The following is a 13,703-nucleotide window of genomic DNA, read 5'->3' on the forward strand; positions in this document are numbered from 1 at the left end:
GTGTACACGAATCAATCACATGATTTATCGATGTGTAATTAAGCCGCATACACATTTGTAAGAAAGCTTTGCAGTAACTTTTTGGATAACTATTGGCGAAATGTCAAAAATTGTGTGTCTGTTCCATGTATTTTTTGACAATAACTACAGTAAGTTGCATTTACATTTTAGCAAACTAATTTAAATTTTTGCAAGCAACAAAAAATATGTCTATGAATATTGTAATAATAAATTATGTTGTAACAACTGCTGTCGAATCCTATTCAATAATCACTTGAATTATGTCACTTGGACAATCGAATATGAATAACTTACAAAAAGAAGTTTAAAATGTAAATAAATAGTAAATATACTCATAATATAGTAAACGATGTATTAATAAATTTCAAAAATCCAATAATGAAATAAAAGTTTACAAAATACCAATTGATTCGTTTGCAAAATTATGTAAGTGTGATAATTTGTGAATAATAAATCTAGGTAAACAAATATAGTGCAAATTAAGTAAGAAACAAAATTATTTTCAATATATATATGCAGTTTAAATACACGATAAAACACTTCTTTGCTGTACATGGTATTACAACGCATGCCGAATACACCTAAGTAATATTAAATAACAATTTAGTGAACAATCAATGTAAAAAATTAAATAATTAACTGTGAGTTATGAAACAGTTTAAACAGCTAACAGTTAAATTACAATTTATAATTATTCAATAAAAACTGGGAAACTATTCTCTCATATGGCTGGAAATTGTATAAACTGTAAGACTAATGTACTGATATTATAACATATAATATATTATAAGTATAGGATATTATCGTAGTTGATTTCTAATAGACTATACTATTAAAAAAATCATAACAACGTATTATAATATTAAACTGTGTGCTATAAACTATAAACTGCGCACAGATGCTTTAAATAAAAAGGAAAAGAAATACCTATTTTATTATGCTAACATTGCCCAATTACATACCAACAATGCAGTATATCTGTACTAAGAGCCATTGAAACAGTTTTGAAATATCAAAAGCAATACAAAAATATTGACTTTATTGATAAGCGGACCCGAGAGAGGTTTATTTTCACGAAATTTGTGTTGTAATTGTATTCTGTAATGTCTTAATTCAACCTATTAGTACGAATGTTGTTACTAGCTAAAGCAACAATTGTTACTACGGAAAACTATTTATTTTATTTGTATTTCAATTAAAAGTAATAAATATAGTAATTAGATTTTTGCTCAGCTCTGCTTATTCAGTTAATTTTCCTCTAAACGAATTTTTTTAGATACCTAATAGAAGAAAGTGGCCTACAAAGATTCCTAACTTTAACGTAGACCTACGTAAAGACAGTACGTGTAGTAGCCTCTTAAAATTGACCGGAGTCTTAGAGGCAATACACACGTACGTCGACTCTTCCGCAGGGCACGTTTTCCTCAAAATAATTGAATTCAGCATTCTTGATATCGATTAAGCCACCGTTTATATTAGGACGTCTTCAGGGATTACGGAACTAATTACAGATTCCGAGCGTTCGTAGCAATACCAGCAGTTTTATTATTAACTCCTTTAATTAATTCAAAAAACACAGTGTAATTACTTTATAATTATATAATCGATAAAAGATCGATCTGTCTTGTTGAAATATCGTGAGAACTTATTCAAAACAAAATCAAATGAAGAACTATTAATATTCTAAATATAATGGTTTTAATTGAATTAGTGGTTTGGTGGCTTAAGACTTTCTTACAAGGAAAAATATATGCATTTTTAAAGCTACATAAATTTATTAAAAACAGAACTTAAAAATAGAATTTTCAAGCAAATTTAAAGGGAAAATGTGAGCATGTTATATGTGATGAATGTTAAATTAGTCTGTTGACTGAGTTTATGGTGTTGACTCTTGGTAAGTAGTTATTGTTAATGTAATATATGTTGTAATACAACTCACTTCTTCAACAATATGTTTTACTATCAAAAATATTTATTATAGATACTACATATTAAATTATTTTTGGCGATGAAACGATGACATACAGGTTTATTTTATGTCGAAAATAAAAAATTATAACAAAGTAAATAATTATAAACCCATATTTTGCTACAAATACTTGACTTTTTTAGTTGCTAAAAATGAGCAATATTTATCACTGATACCACAGGGAAATAACTAAATTGTACATAATGTTATAAAATTTGTTCAATGATTAAAATTATTATTAGGTTTATGAAAATTCAGAAATGCATTTTGAACGTTAATATCTTAAATATTATTTTATTATAAAACAAAATAAAAAAACATACAATTCGAAATAAAGATAAATAATGTTTTTGGCAAATTAATATGCATTTAGAATATTTATAGGATTTTTCAATTTAATTCATGAAACTAATTAAACAATAAGTGTATTTTAGTCTTTCTGAATTAATGCGATTATAATTTTATTTTGAAGCCTGGAATTATATGACTGGAATTATATATTCTATTTTTATTTTCTTATCATTTATTTCAAAATATACTTATTATACGAAGACTTAAACAACGAAAATCAGTCCACTGCAACTTTTTTACAATTAAAGGCAAAAAGCAATACCTAGATAGGGCTTTACACACTTAGATGTTTATCACGCTGTGTATAATTCGAATATGTAATGACAAAGAACTGTGGCCAATGTTTTACCTTGATATATCAAATTTCCGCTCGCTATTTTCAACGTGCGCCATCTTTATTAAAATGACGGAATTCAATTTGTACTTCTAATAGTAAGGTGTATTTGTATGTTTTTTCTTTTAAAAGTGCCAGAATATTGCCATAATAATGATTCCTATGATCGATAGATCCGCCATGTTAAGGTACTACAAACACAATTGATCCCAAACTGTTTGTTCATTGCCTTATTTCATAATGAACGGTCTCCTTATAAGTAAAGTAGCGAATCCAACATACGTTGTCAGGTGCGCATATTGGCTTTTTGTTTGGATGCAATAATTCATTTTTACAATAAAATAATTACTATAAGGTGATCACAAAAAGACCCTATTTTGGAAAAACGGACAGAAGAATTATAACATATATGTAAAGTTATTTAATTTAAGAACTGAAAGTGCAAATAGAGTGTCTTCTAGTTCAAATTTGAGTCTGCTATATAGCCAGGAATCAAGCCAAACAGTATTTTAGCAACTATCTATTTATTTTAGTAATAATATTTCTATTGTTTTATTTTAATTAGTAGGAATAACAAATAAATACTAACAACTAAGAAAATTATATATCAATTACTACTGAGATATTCGTCAGTTTAACAAACGCAGCATTTAATTGCTAAGAAAATAACCAGACAAAATTTATGTCTTATTTAATGTGGTTACTGATAATGATCTAATCGTTAATATTCCAATTAAGTGGTAGGTACGTGGTAAACATATTGGGCATTATTTAACGTAACGTGTGTTTTTATTTATGACCAACAAAAACGGAATGCGTTCCACGTGTACACTAAATAAGTCAATAGAAGCAACAGATAAAACAAATGCTGTAATACTTATGCAGCATACAAAATACTGATTCTCCAAAAATATGTGATCGACAATTTTATTTCCAAACCGATATATGACTGGAATTAGGCATTCTATATTTAGTCTCTTATCATTTATTACACAATATGTGTGTTTGAAATTTATTATTTAGAACGCAAAATTGGTTATTGGTTAACCATCCTGAATTAGTATAACGTATGTAGCTAACTATAGTCTATTCAAAGTTTTTTTAGTAATGCGTGCTGGATATTTGTGACGTCGAAACATTGCAATGTTGCCGCATCAACTCTGAGTTTTAATTCAGGTTGGCTTTGACACAAAAAAATTCTAATCTAAATAAAATAATTGAACAAAAATGTTACCAAATATAATTTATTTTAACATTATACTATATCTAAAAACTACAGTTAATTATACAGCCACAATAATTTATAGGTCAGAGTTAAAAACCTCTTATCACTATTGCTTTCAAGAATTTTGCCTACGTCTGACAGCTCGGTCGCCGTCCGGTTGTCAGATGTACGCTAAATTATTCAAAATATTAGTTATAATTATTACAGATTATAAAACGGCAAACATTATTTTAGCCCTCTATTTTGATAAATTTTAAGTCGCTCTGCAATATATCATATTACCTGAAACTGTGTGAAAATGCCGAAAACAATAGATATTCAGGATCACAAATTGATTGCGGCTTTAATAGGTTATTTTGAAAAGGAGCCAGATAACGGAGAGGTAATTATTGATGACACTAAATAATATACAATAAGTCCCTACAATATTATTGGAAATGTTTTAAGCGAGTTGCTGCCGTGCTAAATATTACTGGGAATAACATCGCTTACAAAATGAAGAATTACCCAAGAAAACCCGTCTACATACAAAGTGGGTGACGAATCCTGATCATCTTGATATTGGCTCTATTCGAGACCAAATATACGAAATGTATAAGAACAGTAAGTACACAAATTATTTCATCGATATAAACATAATTTAATAAAATTATTTTAGAGAAAATTGTCTCTCTGGAAAGTATACATAAAAGAAGTAGGGACATGAAGCTTTTTGAGGGATATAAGACATCCTTTCATACACTCTTACAGGGCATAGGGTTTAAATCGTGTAGAGGCTCGGAGAGGTTTAATGGAACTTCCAGACATTACCTTAAAAATAATTCTATTAAAGGCAGAAAATAATATAAGAAACTTAAATTTCAAAATTTCAAAATGGTTCATTATGGCAGTCTTGGCAAGACAGTAACAAAAAAAACGTAAAGGCAATATGTGATAATGCTGTACAATGCTGGAAATTCCTGAGACAGAGTGATGAGAGTGGAAACAACTAAAAGTATGCATTTAATTAATTGAATATAACTGAAATAGTATTACAGGGCGTGAAATATATGTCTGCACAGATATGATTGTAATTGTTCAAAATTAGACATAAGCATTAGGTTAGAACATATGAGGGGAGAATGAATGCTAACTGTTTTGTAGATATGGTAAATGCATTAGACCGAATTTATGACACTGAGATTAATACTATTAAGAATGGTGTACACAGGTAGTAGCAGAAGAAATAAAAATACAGTGATACCAGGATTACTTGCCAAGGAAGGAAACAATAACTAAACGTAAAAAGTAAATATGCTCTCGAATGAAAGTAAAATCGTTTCTCAGATATACAATTATTCATTAGGTGGATTAGGCCTCTAGGGGGATAACACTACATAAGAAAACTCGCCTAGAAACTCTACCTCATGGATAGTGTGGAAAAGAGTTCAATGTAAACAAAACAAATCTAACTTACAAACTTACTATTATACCTGTGTTCTTATTTGTAATCTGAAGTCCTTGGATAATATATGTATTAGATGTACTATAATGTTAAAATAAATTATATTTGGAAACATTTCTGTTCAATTATTTTATTTAGATTAGAATTTTTTTGTATCTCAAAGCCAAACTGAACTAAAACACAGAGTTGATACGGCAACATTGTAATATTCCGATGTCACAAATATCCATGACGCATTACTAAAAAGACTTTGAATAGACTATATTTATATTTCTAGTCTTGGTAGTACTCAGCGTTATCAACCGCTAGGTGACGTTTCTATAGAAAAAATTGTTGATCATAACTTTTGTTGAACTTGAAACATTCATCTTGGACAACAAATGTAATGAAGTCCAGATAAATACAGTAAGTACAAGCTCCAAAATGACATTAGATGTTAATCAAGTAGTATAAAAGTAATATATACAAAAAGTACATCAAAAGCTGTGTACACAGATGATGAATTAGTCAGCATTATCAGTTACGTAGGGCCAATGGCGTTATGCCAACATAGAACAACTAATTATGAATGATGTATAATAATTTGTTTGCCATAAGTCTTCCAAGAAATTCGAAAAAAGTTCAATAATAGGCGAATCATTCACTAAATCCACAGTGGTAGTACACACGTATCAGCTCAAATAAAGGAATTTTGTACTAGACAAAATACCAAATTGATGGGTCCGTCACCCGCTGTAAAGTCCCTACTAGTCACCCAATGACTTTTTTATTCTCACAAATTACAAAGAAGAACAAATAAAACCAAGTTCTAGGACAGTTATTTATAACTCATGAAAGAGAATACTGATTTTCATGGAAAATATTTAAAAAAACAATGGATGCAATTTCGATTATCAATATTTCTTATGATTTCTACATACCTCATATTGGCGTATATCATAACGTAACATTTTGCAAATTGTTAAATTATTTAATTATGATATAGTTATTAATAATGGTTGTATATATTACTGTTAAAAACTATTCTTTTAAGCAAGAGATGGATCTCGTAGTATATTTTTCGATAGGTAAAACAGGTCAGGGGTTACAGTTAAAGAGCGAATGACCTGTTTATATAGGTTATTGAGCTAAACAAGTTACAACTTCATTACTAAATAAGGTTGAGCGAAGTAGGACATAGTATACGTTAGCGAATACTGCCATATATAGCGAAGCACTCAATATGTAGATTTGCCGTCTTGTCTTTAGTATATGAGAAAAACCCTTGTTTCAATGCAATCTGTTGTTGACATCTATGTTACCATTTATGACGATGAGTTTCAATAGTTTTATCATATGATATATTTGTTATCAGTTATCATCAAATTATTAGTTGCTTTGCAGAAAATTATGTCAAAATATTGAATTACTTCTCAAGTGACCCAAGCACATATTTAAACCATCAAGGTTTGCCTACTGAACTTATCAACATTCAATGTTGTCATTTTGATTAAAATACATAAATACGCTTGAGTTAAATTTTCCTCGCTTGTGATGTAATTACAATTGCATAACTATAATACGTATTATTACGCCCACTTCACTAAACAAATTGTAGTAAAATATCTTTAGACTTTTAGATTTTTAATAAAAATCAATATTTCCCTATATGTCATAGTGAGAACTGAAATTTTCATTTCATTCGAATCAAATCAAAACTGTTTATCATACCCATCACCAAACAGACGCCATTATTAAGTAAATATTTTGACTACATGTCTTAAATAACACTTCAGTTAAGTACTGGTATAATAAACAAGAATCGATCAGATTTTTTCCCAATTAGCGCTACTTGGCGTTAAGAATCTAATAAAAAATAGTAGAAAGTCAGTTATTTCATTATATTAACAAAATAGCTATTCAACAATAATTTTACGAAATAACATGACGCAAGATGGAATCGACCACAAAATAACTTTATGTATCGTATTAGTATCTTAACAAATTTTCTTCTACGAGACTGTAGAGTTATATGATTCATTTACAGAAACTTCTTTATTATTCCTTTAATTATTCCTCATTAAATTTGAAGCAATCCAAATACAAGCATCATCAACTGAATATAAAATCATATGATAATGTTGATTTAAATGAAAGAATTAGTTATTTCAAAGGTTTGACTCTAAAATGGAAACCTAAACCTGCTGCAAATTACAGTTCATTATATGGTAATTCGTTATATGACAAACAACGTTCAGCTATAAAATCCATGAAAATTCATATAAAAAGTTAGGATTTAAATAATTAGTGAGATGACCCATATAATTAATGACTTAGAAGATTAAAAAGTCACTTATCTTGTAAAAAATGCATTATAGTAGCGAAAGGCATTTGATAACAAATGTTTGTCAAATATTAAATGTGTTAAACAATGGCGATATTGTAGCATCAGTTCACGTACATCATCAATTCTTACCAGAAAATATTTTAATTCTAAAATCCCTTAATATCAAAACGATAAAGGGCAGGACATCAATGAATTGTAGACCTAATAACACGAAAGTGGCCAATTCGAATCCACTACGGAATGAGTTTATTAATACTAGTAGGTAAAAAGGATGTCACAACATTCTGATTATGTATATCTTTCAAACGTCAAAGTTTTCGATAAAAAAGTCATATGTCAGACGACAGAACTAGATTAGCACGACCGTGAAATATAAAAGTCGTCACCTTTTAGCTATCTGCTTTAATGCCAAAAAATCCTCTTGGCGTTTACCTAATAACTGGAAGAATTTCATAAGAACTGTCAGAAAAATTCTTCATGTTAATAATATTTATTTCTAATGCCATGTTATATCTAAATTACATCAGCATCACTTGAAAGGTGGCCCAAATCATTATGATTCTCAAAACAGAGAAAAAGTCAGAAGATGTTTCCTCCTATCGTCCAATAAGACTGTTACCTGCGATATTCATGGTTTTCTATCTAACAGGACCTCAAGCTATACAAGAGGCTCAAAGTAATCACAGAAGAATGAAATATAATTCAAGAGCATCAGTTTGTTTTCCGTAACAAACACGGAACAATAGAGCAAGTTCACAGATTGTTAAATCAAATAAATAAAAACCTAAATGAAAAAAAAATTGCTCAGTTGCATTCCTCGATATATCTCAGGCTTTTAATAAGTTATTGCATACTGGACTGGACGTTAAATTGACAAATGTTCAGCCTCATTCGCACTTTCAACTACTAAAATCAAATCTCAGAGATAGATATTTTATTATGAAACCGGGTGACGAATACACTGAGCTACATCCAATAACTCAGGTGTACCGCAGGGCAGTGTCCTTGGCCCATTGTTATATCTCAAGGATACAGCTAACCTACCGACCTCAAACGCCACTACTTTGGTAACAGATGCTGACGATACGGCGATTTTTTCATCTCACAAGGATTCAATATCAACCACAAAGAAACTCCAACTCCATCTCAACAAAATCTACTCATCTGATATTCACTATGCGTAGAAGGACTTGTCCTCCAATAAATCTTAATAACCATAAACACCCGCCAGCAGATAATATTAAATATCTGGGAATGCATCTGGACCGACGCTTACAGTATAAAAAAAATTTATTAATAAAGCGTAAACAATTTGGGCTTAAACTGAACTAGATGTAATGGCTCAATATAAATATAAATAATTGGACACAAGCTTGGAAAATAAGAATTAATGAAAGTAAATCTGTACATGTGCAGTTCACCTATAAACAGACCGTACAAGCACCCATAACATTAAATAATACTATCATTCCATATAGCAACAACGCTAAATATCTCGGAATGAATCTTAATGCAAAACTTCGCTGGAAGGAACATATAAAGAAGAAAAGAAAAGAACTGGAATTGAAATATAGGAAAATGTACTGGCTAATTGGAATAAAATCAAATTATCAGTATATAATAAATTGCTATTATATAAGCAAATATTGAAACCTATATTGACATACGGAGTTCAATTATCGGAATGTTCAGCGAAGAGTAACATAAATAAAAAATTTCAGAACAAAGTCCTGAGAGGTATTGTGGGTGCACCCAAATACTATAGGACTGACCCACAGTCAGTCAAGAAATCAAGAGAATTGCAAGGGGGAATCAGGAAAGACTCCATTCTCACAAGAATATTGAAATATTACAACTATTGGATACCACCAGAACAGGACACGGACTCAAAAGAATCAAACCATCTGATCTTGTGTAGTGTTGTGTAGTGAGGTGCATATATTAAAAAATTCAGCAGTAACATGTATAAACATTATTTCACCAGAGACTGAGATAGGACCGATGGGTCCTCCTAGTTATATACCTAAATTTAAGTTATAATAAAGACAAATTGTAGGTTAGGCGGAAACGACCAGTAACAATATATTAATTAAATGCTAATAAATAAATAAAAAGCCCATATGGAGATAAGATATCGAACTGTGGGGTACTATTAGCAAATCCAACATAGCCATCTTTCAGAGATTCGAAGTGCCAGTGTAAAGTACTCGAATGTACACGAATGTACTCGTGTATATGTAGAATTAAAAGTTAAGTTATTAGTAGATATATAAAATAATTTTAAGAATATTACATAATAGTAATTAAATTAAGTATAATTCTAGTTTATAAGTTTCTACAAGCGATCTTCTACATTTTATTGTATAACATAAATCTCATCATATACTTATTGTCCATTGGGCCGAATGTGGAATGCTAAGGGATTAATAATTAAAAAAAAAGTTATCTGCTTAATGACCTTAATATAAATATGTGAATATATACAATGTCAATATAAATACACACTTTGGTTGTTTTTTTGTACATAAAATGTAATTATCAACAAAATTAATACTAATGTAATTATTTACATTATAATAATAAACATTAATTAAACAGATCACAATAAAAACAATATTTCATGGCTGTAAATGAGAGTGTTCGCTCTCACAAAATTCACCAACTGCTAATAGTTTTTTACTGTAGAAATAAATGTTACAGCTAGCCAAATTTATTATTACATGACGTATAAAAAGCCAACCACAGACAGAACGCTTAGAAGTAATTTAAAACCAGATGTGCCACTTTATTTTTTTTTTTCATTACAAATATTTAGGCAAAATATACATATTTAGATTTGATGCTTATATTTTTAATATGGTTACCAGCCAGAAAAAAAAACCAAAACAGTAATACAAAACATAACATAATAGGGAGAAAATATTTTACTAACATTAAAATACTAATTAGCTTCAACTATAAGAAAATTTATATAGTGTAAATACCTCGAATAAATATTTTGATTAATGTCCTATTTGACGATTAATAACATGACAATGTAATACCTAATTATAATGTAATACAAGAAATAAACAGAGGCCATCTACTACCGTCCCATAACTTTATTACTTATAATAAAGTTTGTTTTCTTTCGAGTTTGGTTTGATTCTTTTGAGTCTGTGTCCTGTTCTGGTGGTATCCAACAGTTGTAATATTTCAATATTCGTGTGAGAATGGGTCTTCCTTCATGCCTCTTTGCAATTCTCTTCACTTATTGACTGACTGTGGGTATCTGAAGGTCTCGATGTAGGTAATCAGTCCTATAGTATTTAGGTACACCCACAATAGCTCTCAGGACTTTGTTCTGAATTATTTGTATTTTATTTATGTTACTCTTTGCAGAACATCCCCATAATTGAACTCCGTAATGTCCATATAGGTTTCAATATTTGCTAGATAATAGAAATTTATTATGTACTGATAATTGTGATTTTCTTCCAATTAGCCAGTACATTTTCCTATATTTCAATTCCAGTTTTCTTTTCTTCTTTATATGTTCCTTCCAGCGAAGTTTTGCATTAAGATTCATTCCGAGATATTTAGCGTTGTTGGTATATGGAATGATATTATTATTTAATGTTATGGGTGCTTGTACGGTCTGTTTATAGGTGAACTGCACATGTACAGATTTACTTTCATTAATTCTTATTTTCCAAGCTTGTGTACAATTATTTATATTGTCACTTGCCTGTTATAATTTTCGTGAGGTCCATATGGGTTGACAGCAATATCTTATTATCTCCTTTTCTCTTTTTTTAAGATACTGTACATCAAAAAGTTTAATACAATAATTGAAATTAGAAACATTATTCTAGAACATGCATTAGAGATTTGGAGCTATACATGATATACTTAGACTGGTAAACATCTCAAAAATTAATGTGTCTTATAAATTCTGTATCATCTGGTTATATTTAGAAAAAATTATAAAATTATATGCAAATATGCCTATGGCACATAGAATTGGAATTACTAAGTGACCTATTAGATGACACATATTAGCACTACGGTAAACCCAGAAAGAATCTACGAAGATAAAGTGAAGATATCATGAGGAAGATCTTGTAAAATATCTTGTGCATGAGAATTAAATCACACGAAAAAGGCATAACGAAAACAAAAGCATTATTTGACGGATACTGTACAATGATAGATAAACATTTAACTAAACTTAAAAATGAAGAATATCTTCACCGAGAATCTTATACGATTGTTGCTAAATTGCTAAAAACTCTTTCAAATATATAAAACATACATAAATATTTAATCCACACAGTCCATCTCTGAAGATGACATATTCAAAATGATAAATATTTACCATGGCATTAATTGGCGATAAAGTTTAATTTTAATAAATAAGTTGATAAAGTTAATATTGTAAGAAAAATTGAATTCATGGGCTTCTACGTACCCTAAAAATTCATGCTAACACCGTCCTGGCCTATTTTTGAACATTCAACAATTTGATTCACATCAACTCTTAGCTCCTTGTTCTGATTCAGGATTATTCCAAGTTTGATCCACATTAACCAAACGAAACAGAAAATAATTTTAATCCTTGTAAAAACGGGATTTCATGATATTTTTCTTCCATTATTAGCTAACAAGTCAATTGAAAAGTCCCCGGCCTACCATAGTAAAACGCATTTTTTTGCCAAATAATTCAACAAATGTAAATAAATTAACATAATTCCCTTCAAGGGTGGCACACTGATTATAGTCGATACCATTTTTGCAGTACGATTTGTCCTTTGCTTCAAAATAGGCCTAATTTTCGGCGATTACCTCTTCATTCAACGAAAATTTCTTCCCAGCTAGCATTCTTTTGAGATCTGAGAACATGAAATAGTCGCTGGCGGCCAGATCTGGAGAATACGCAAGCAATTCGAAGCCCAATTCATAGATTTTTGCCATCGTTTTCACTAACTTGTGACACGGTGTATTGCCTTGGTGAAGCAGCACTTTCTTTTTCTTCAAATGCAGTCGTTTTTCGGCGATTTCGTCCTTCAAAAGGTCCACGCTATGTAATAGTCACTACTAATACTCCTTTCTTTTCAAGGTAGTTGATGAAAATTATTCCATGTGCATTCCAAAATACAGACGCCATAACCTTTCCGGCCGATTGTTGCGTTTTCTCACGCTTTGGAGTGGGTTCATCGTGTGCAGTGCACTCGGATGCCTGTCGATTGGACCTCGGAGTAAAAGGATAGAGCCATGTTTCATCCATTGTCACATATCGACACAAAAATTCGGGTTTATTACGCTTGATCATCTTCAAACACTGCTCCGAATAATCCACTCGTCGTTGTTTTTGGTCAAAAGTGAGCTCGCACGGCAGCCAGTTTGCACAGAGCTTTCTCATACCCAAATATTCGTGAATGATATGATATACACGTTCAGTTGATATCTTTAGAGTGTCTGCTATTTCACTAAATTTCAATATACGGTCATTCAAAATCATTTTGTGGATGTTTTCGTCGGTAACAACCTATTTTGGGCATCCACTGCGTTCACCATCTTCGGTGCTCATTTCACCACATCTAAACTTAGCATACGAATCTTTGATGGCTTATTTTCCTGTGGCAGTGTCCAGAAAGTCGGCATCAAGCCAAGTTTTTGCTTCAACTGTATTTTTTCCATTCAAAAAGCAATATTTTATCAACACGCGAAATTTATTTTTATCCATTTTTCACAATAACAAAAGTTGCTTCACTCTGAAAGCTATAATTCACAAATTAATGATCCGACAGCTCTCAAGTTTATACACGCATCTTTTGAAGGTTAGGCCTACCTAAAAAACATATGGATTTAAATCTAGTAGCGCCATCTATTTCTCAGGCCGGGGACTTTTTAATTGACCTGTTACTATAGCATCAATAACACACTAATCTTAAACCTCCTTTTCAATTTGAACTGGTGAATATAATTAATAAACTAACGGACCATGATATTATCTAATAAACACCTTAGTAACCAAGTGGTAATTGTACTTTT

General features: G+C 30.4%; 1 protein-coding gene and 1 long non-coding RNA gene across 6 annotated transcripts in view; one reads left to right on the forward strand and one right to left on the reverse strand.

Moving 5' to 3' along the window:
- The window catches only part of Lar (tyrosine-protein phosphatase Lar), a 1,580,452-nt gene that overhangs the window by 1,048,951 nt on the left and 517,798 nt on the right, over positions 1 to 13,703 (reverse strand). The gene's annotated exons all lie outside the window — the stretch shown is intronic.
- On the forward strand, positions 4,124 to 5,391 carry LOC143198500 (uncharacterized). Its single transcript, XR_013006228.1, has 4 exons — positions 4,124 to 4,282; positions 4,348 to 4,503; positions 4,559 to 4,894; positions 5,044 to 5,391. It is a non-coding gene; the product is annotated as an uncharacterized LOC143198500 (long non-coding RNA).

The sequence above is a fragment of the Rhynchophorus ferrugineus genome, unplaced genomic scaffold (genome assembly GCF_030347505.1).
Source record: "Rhynchophorus ferrugineus isolate W39M unplaced genomic scaffold, kcgeb_rfMv2 rfM6, whole genome shotgun sequence".
Taxonomy (NCBI): Eukaryota; Metazoa; Arthropoda; class Insecta; order Coleoptera; family Curculionidae; genus Rhynchophorus; species Rhynchophorus ferrugineus.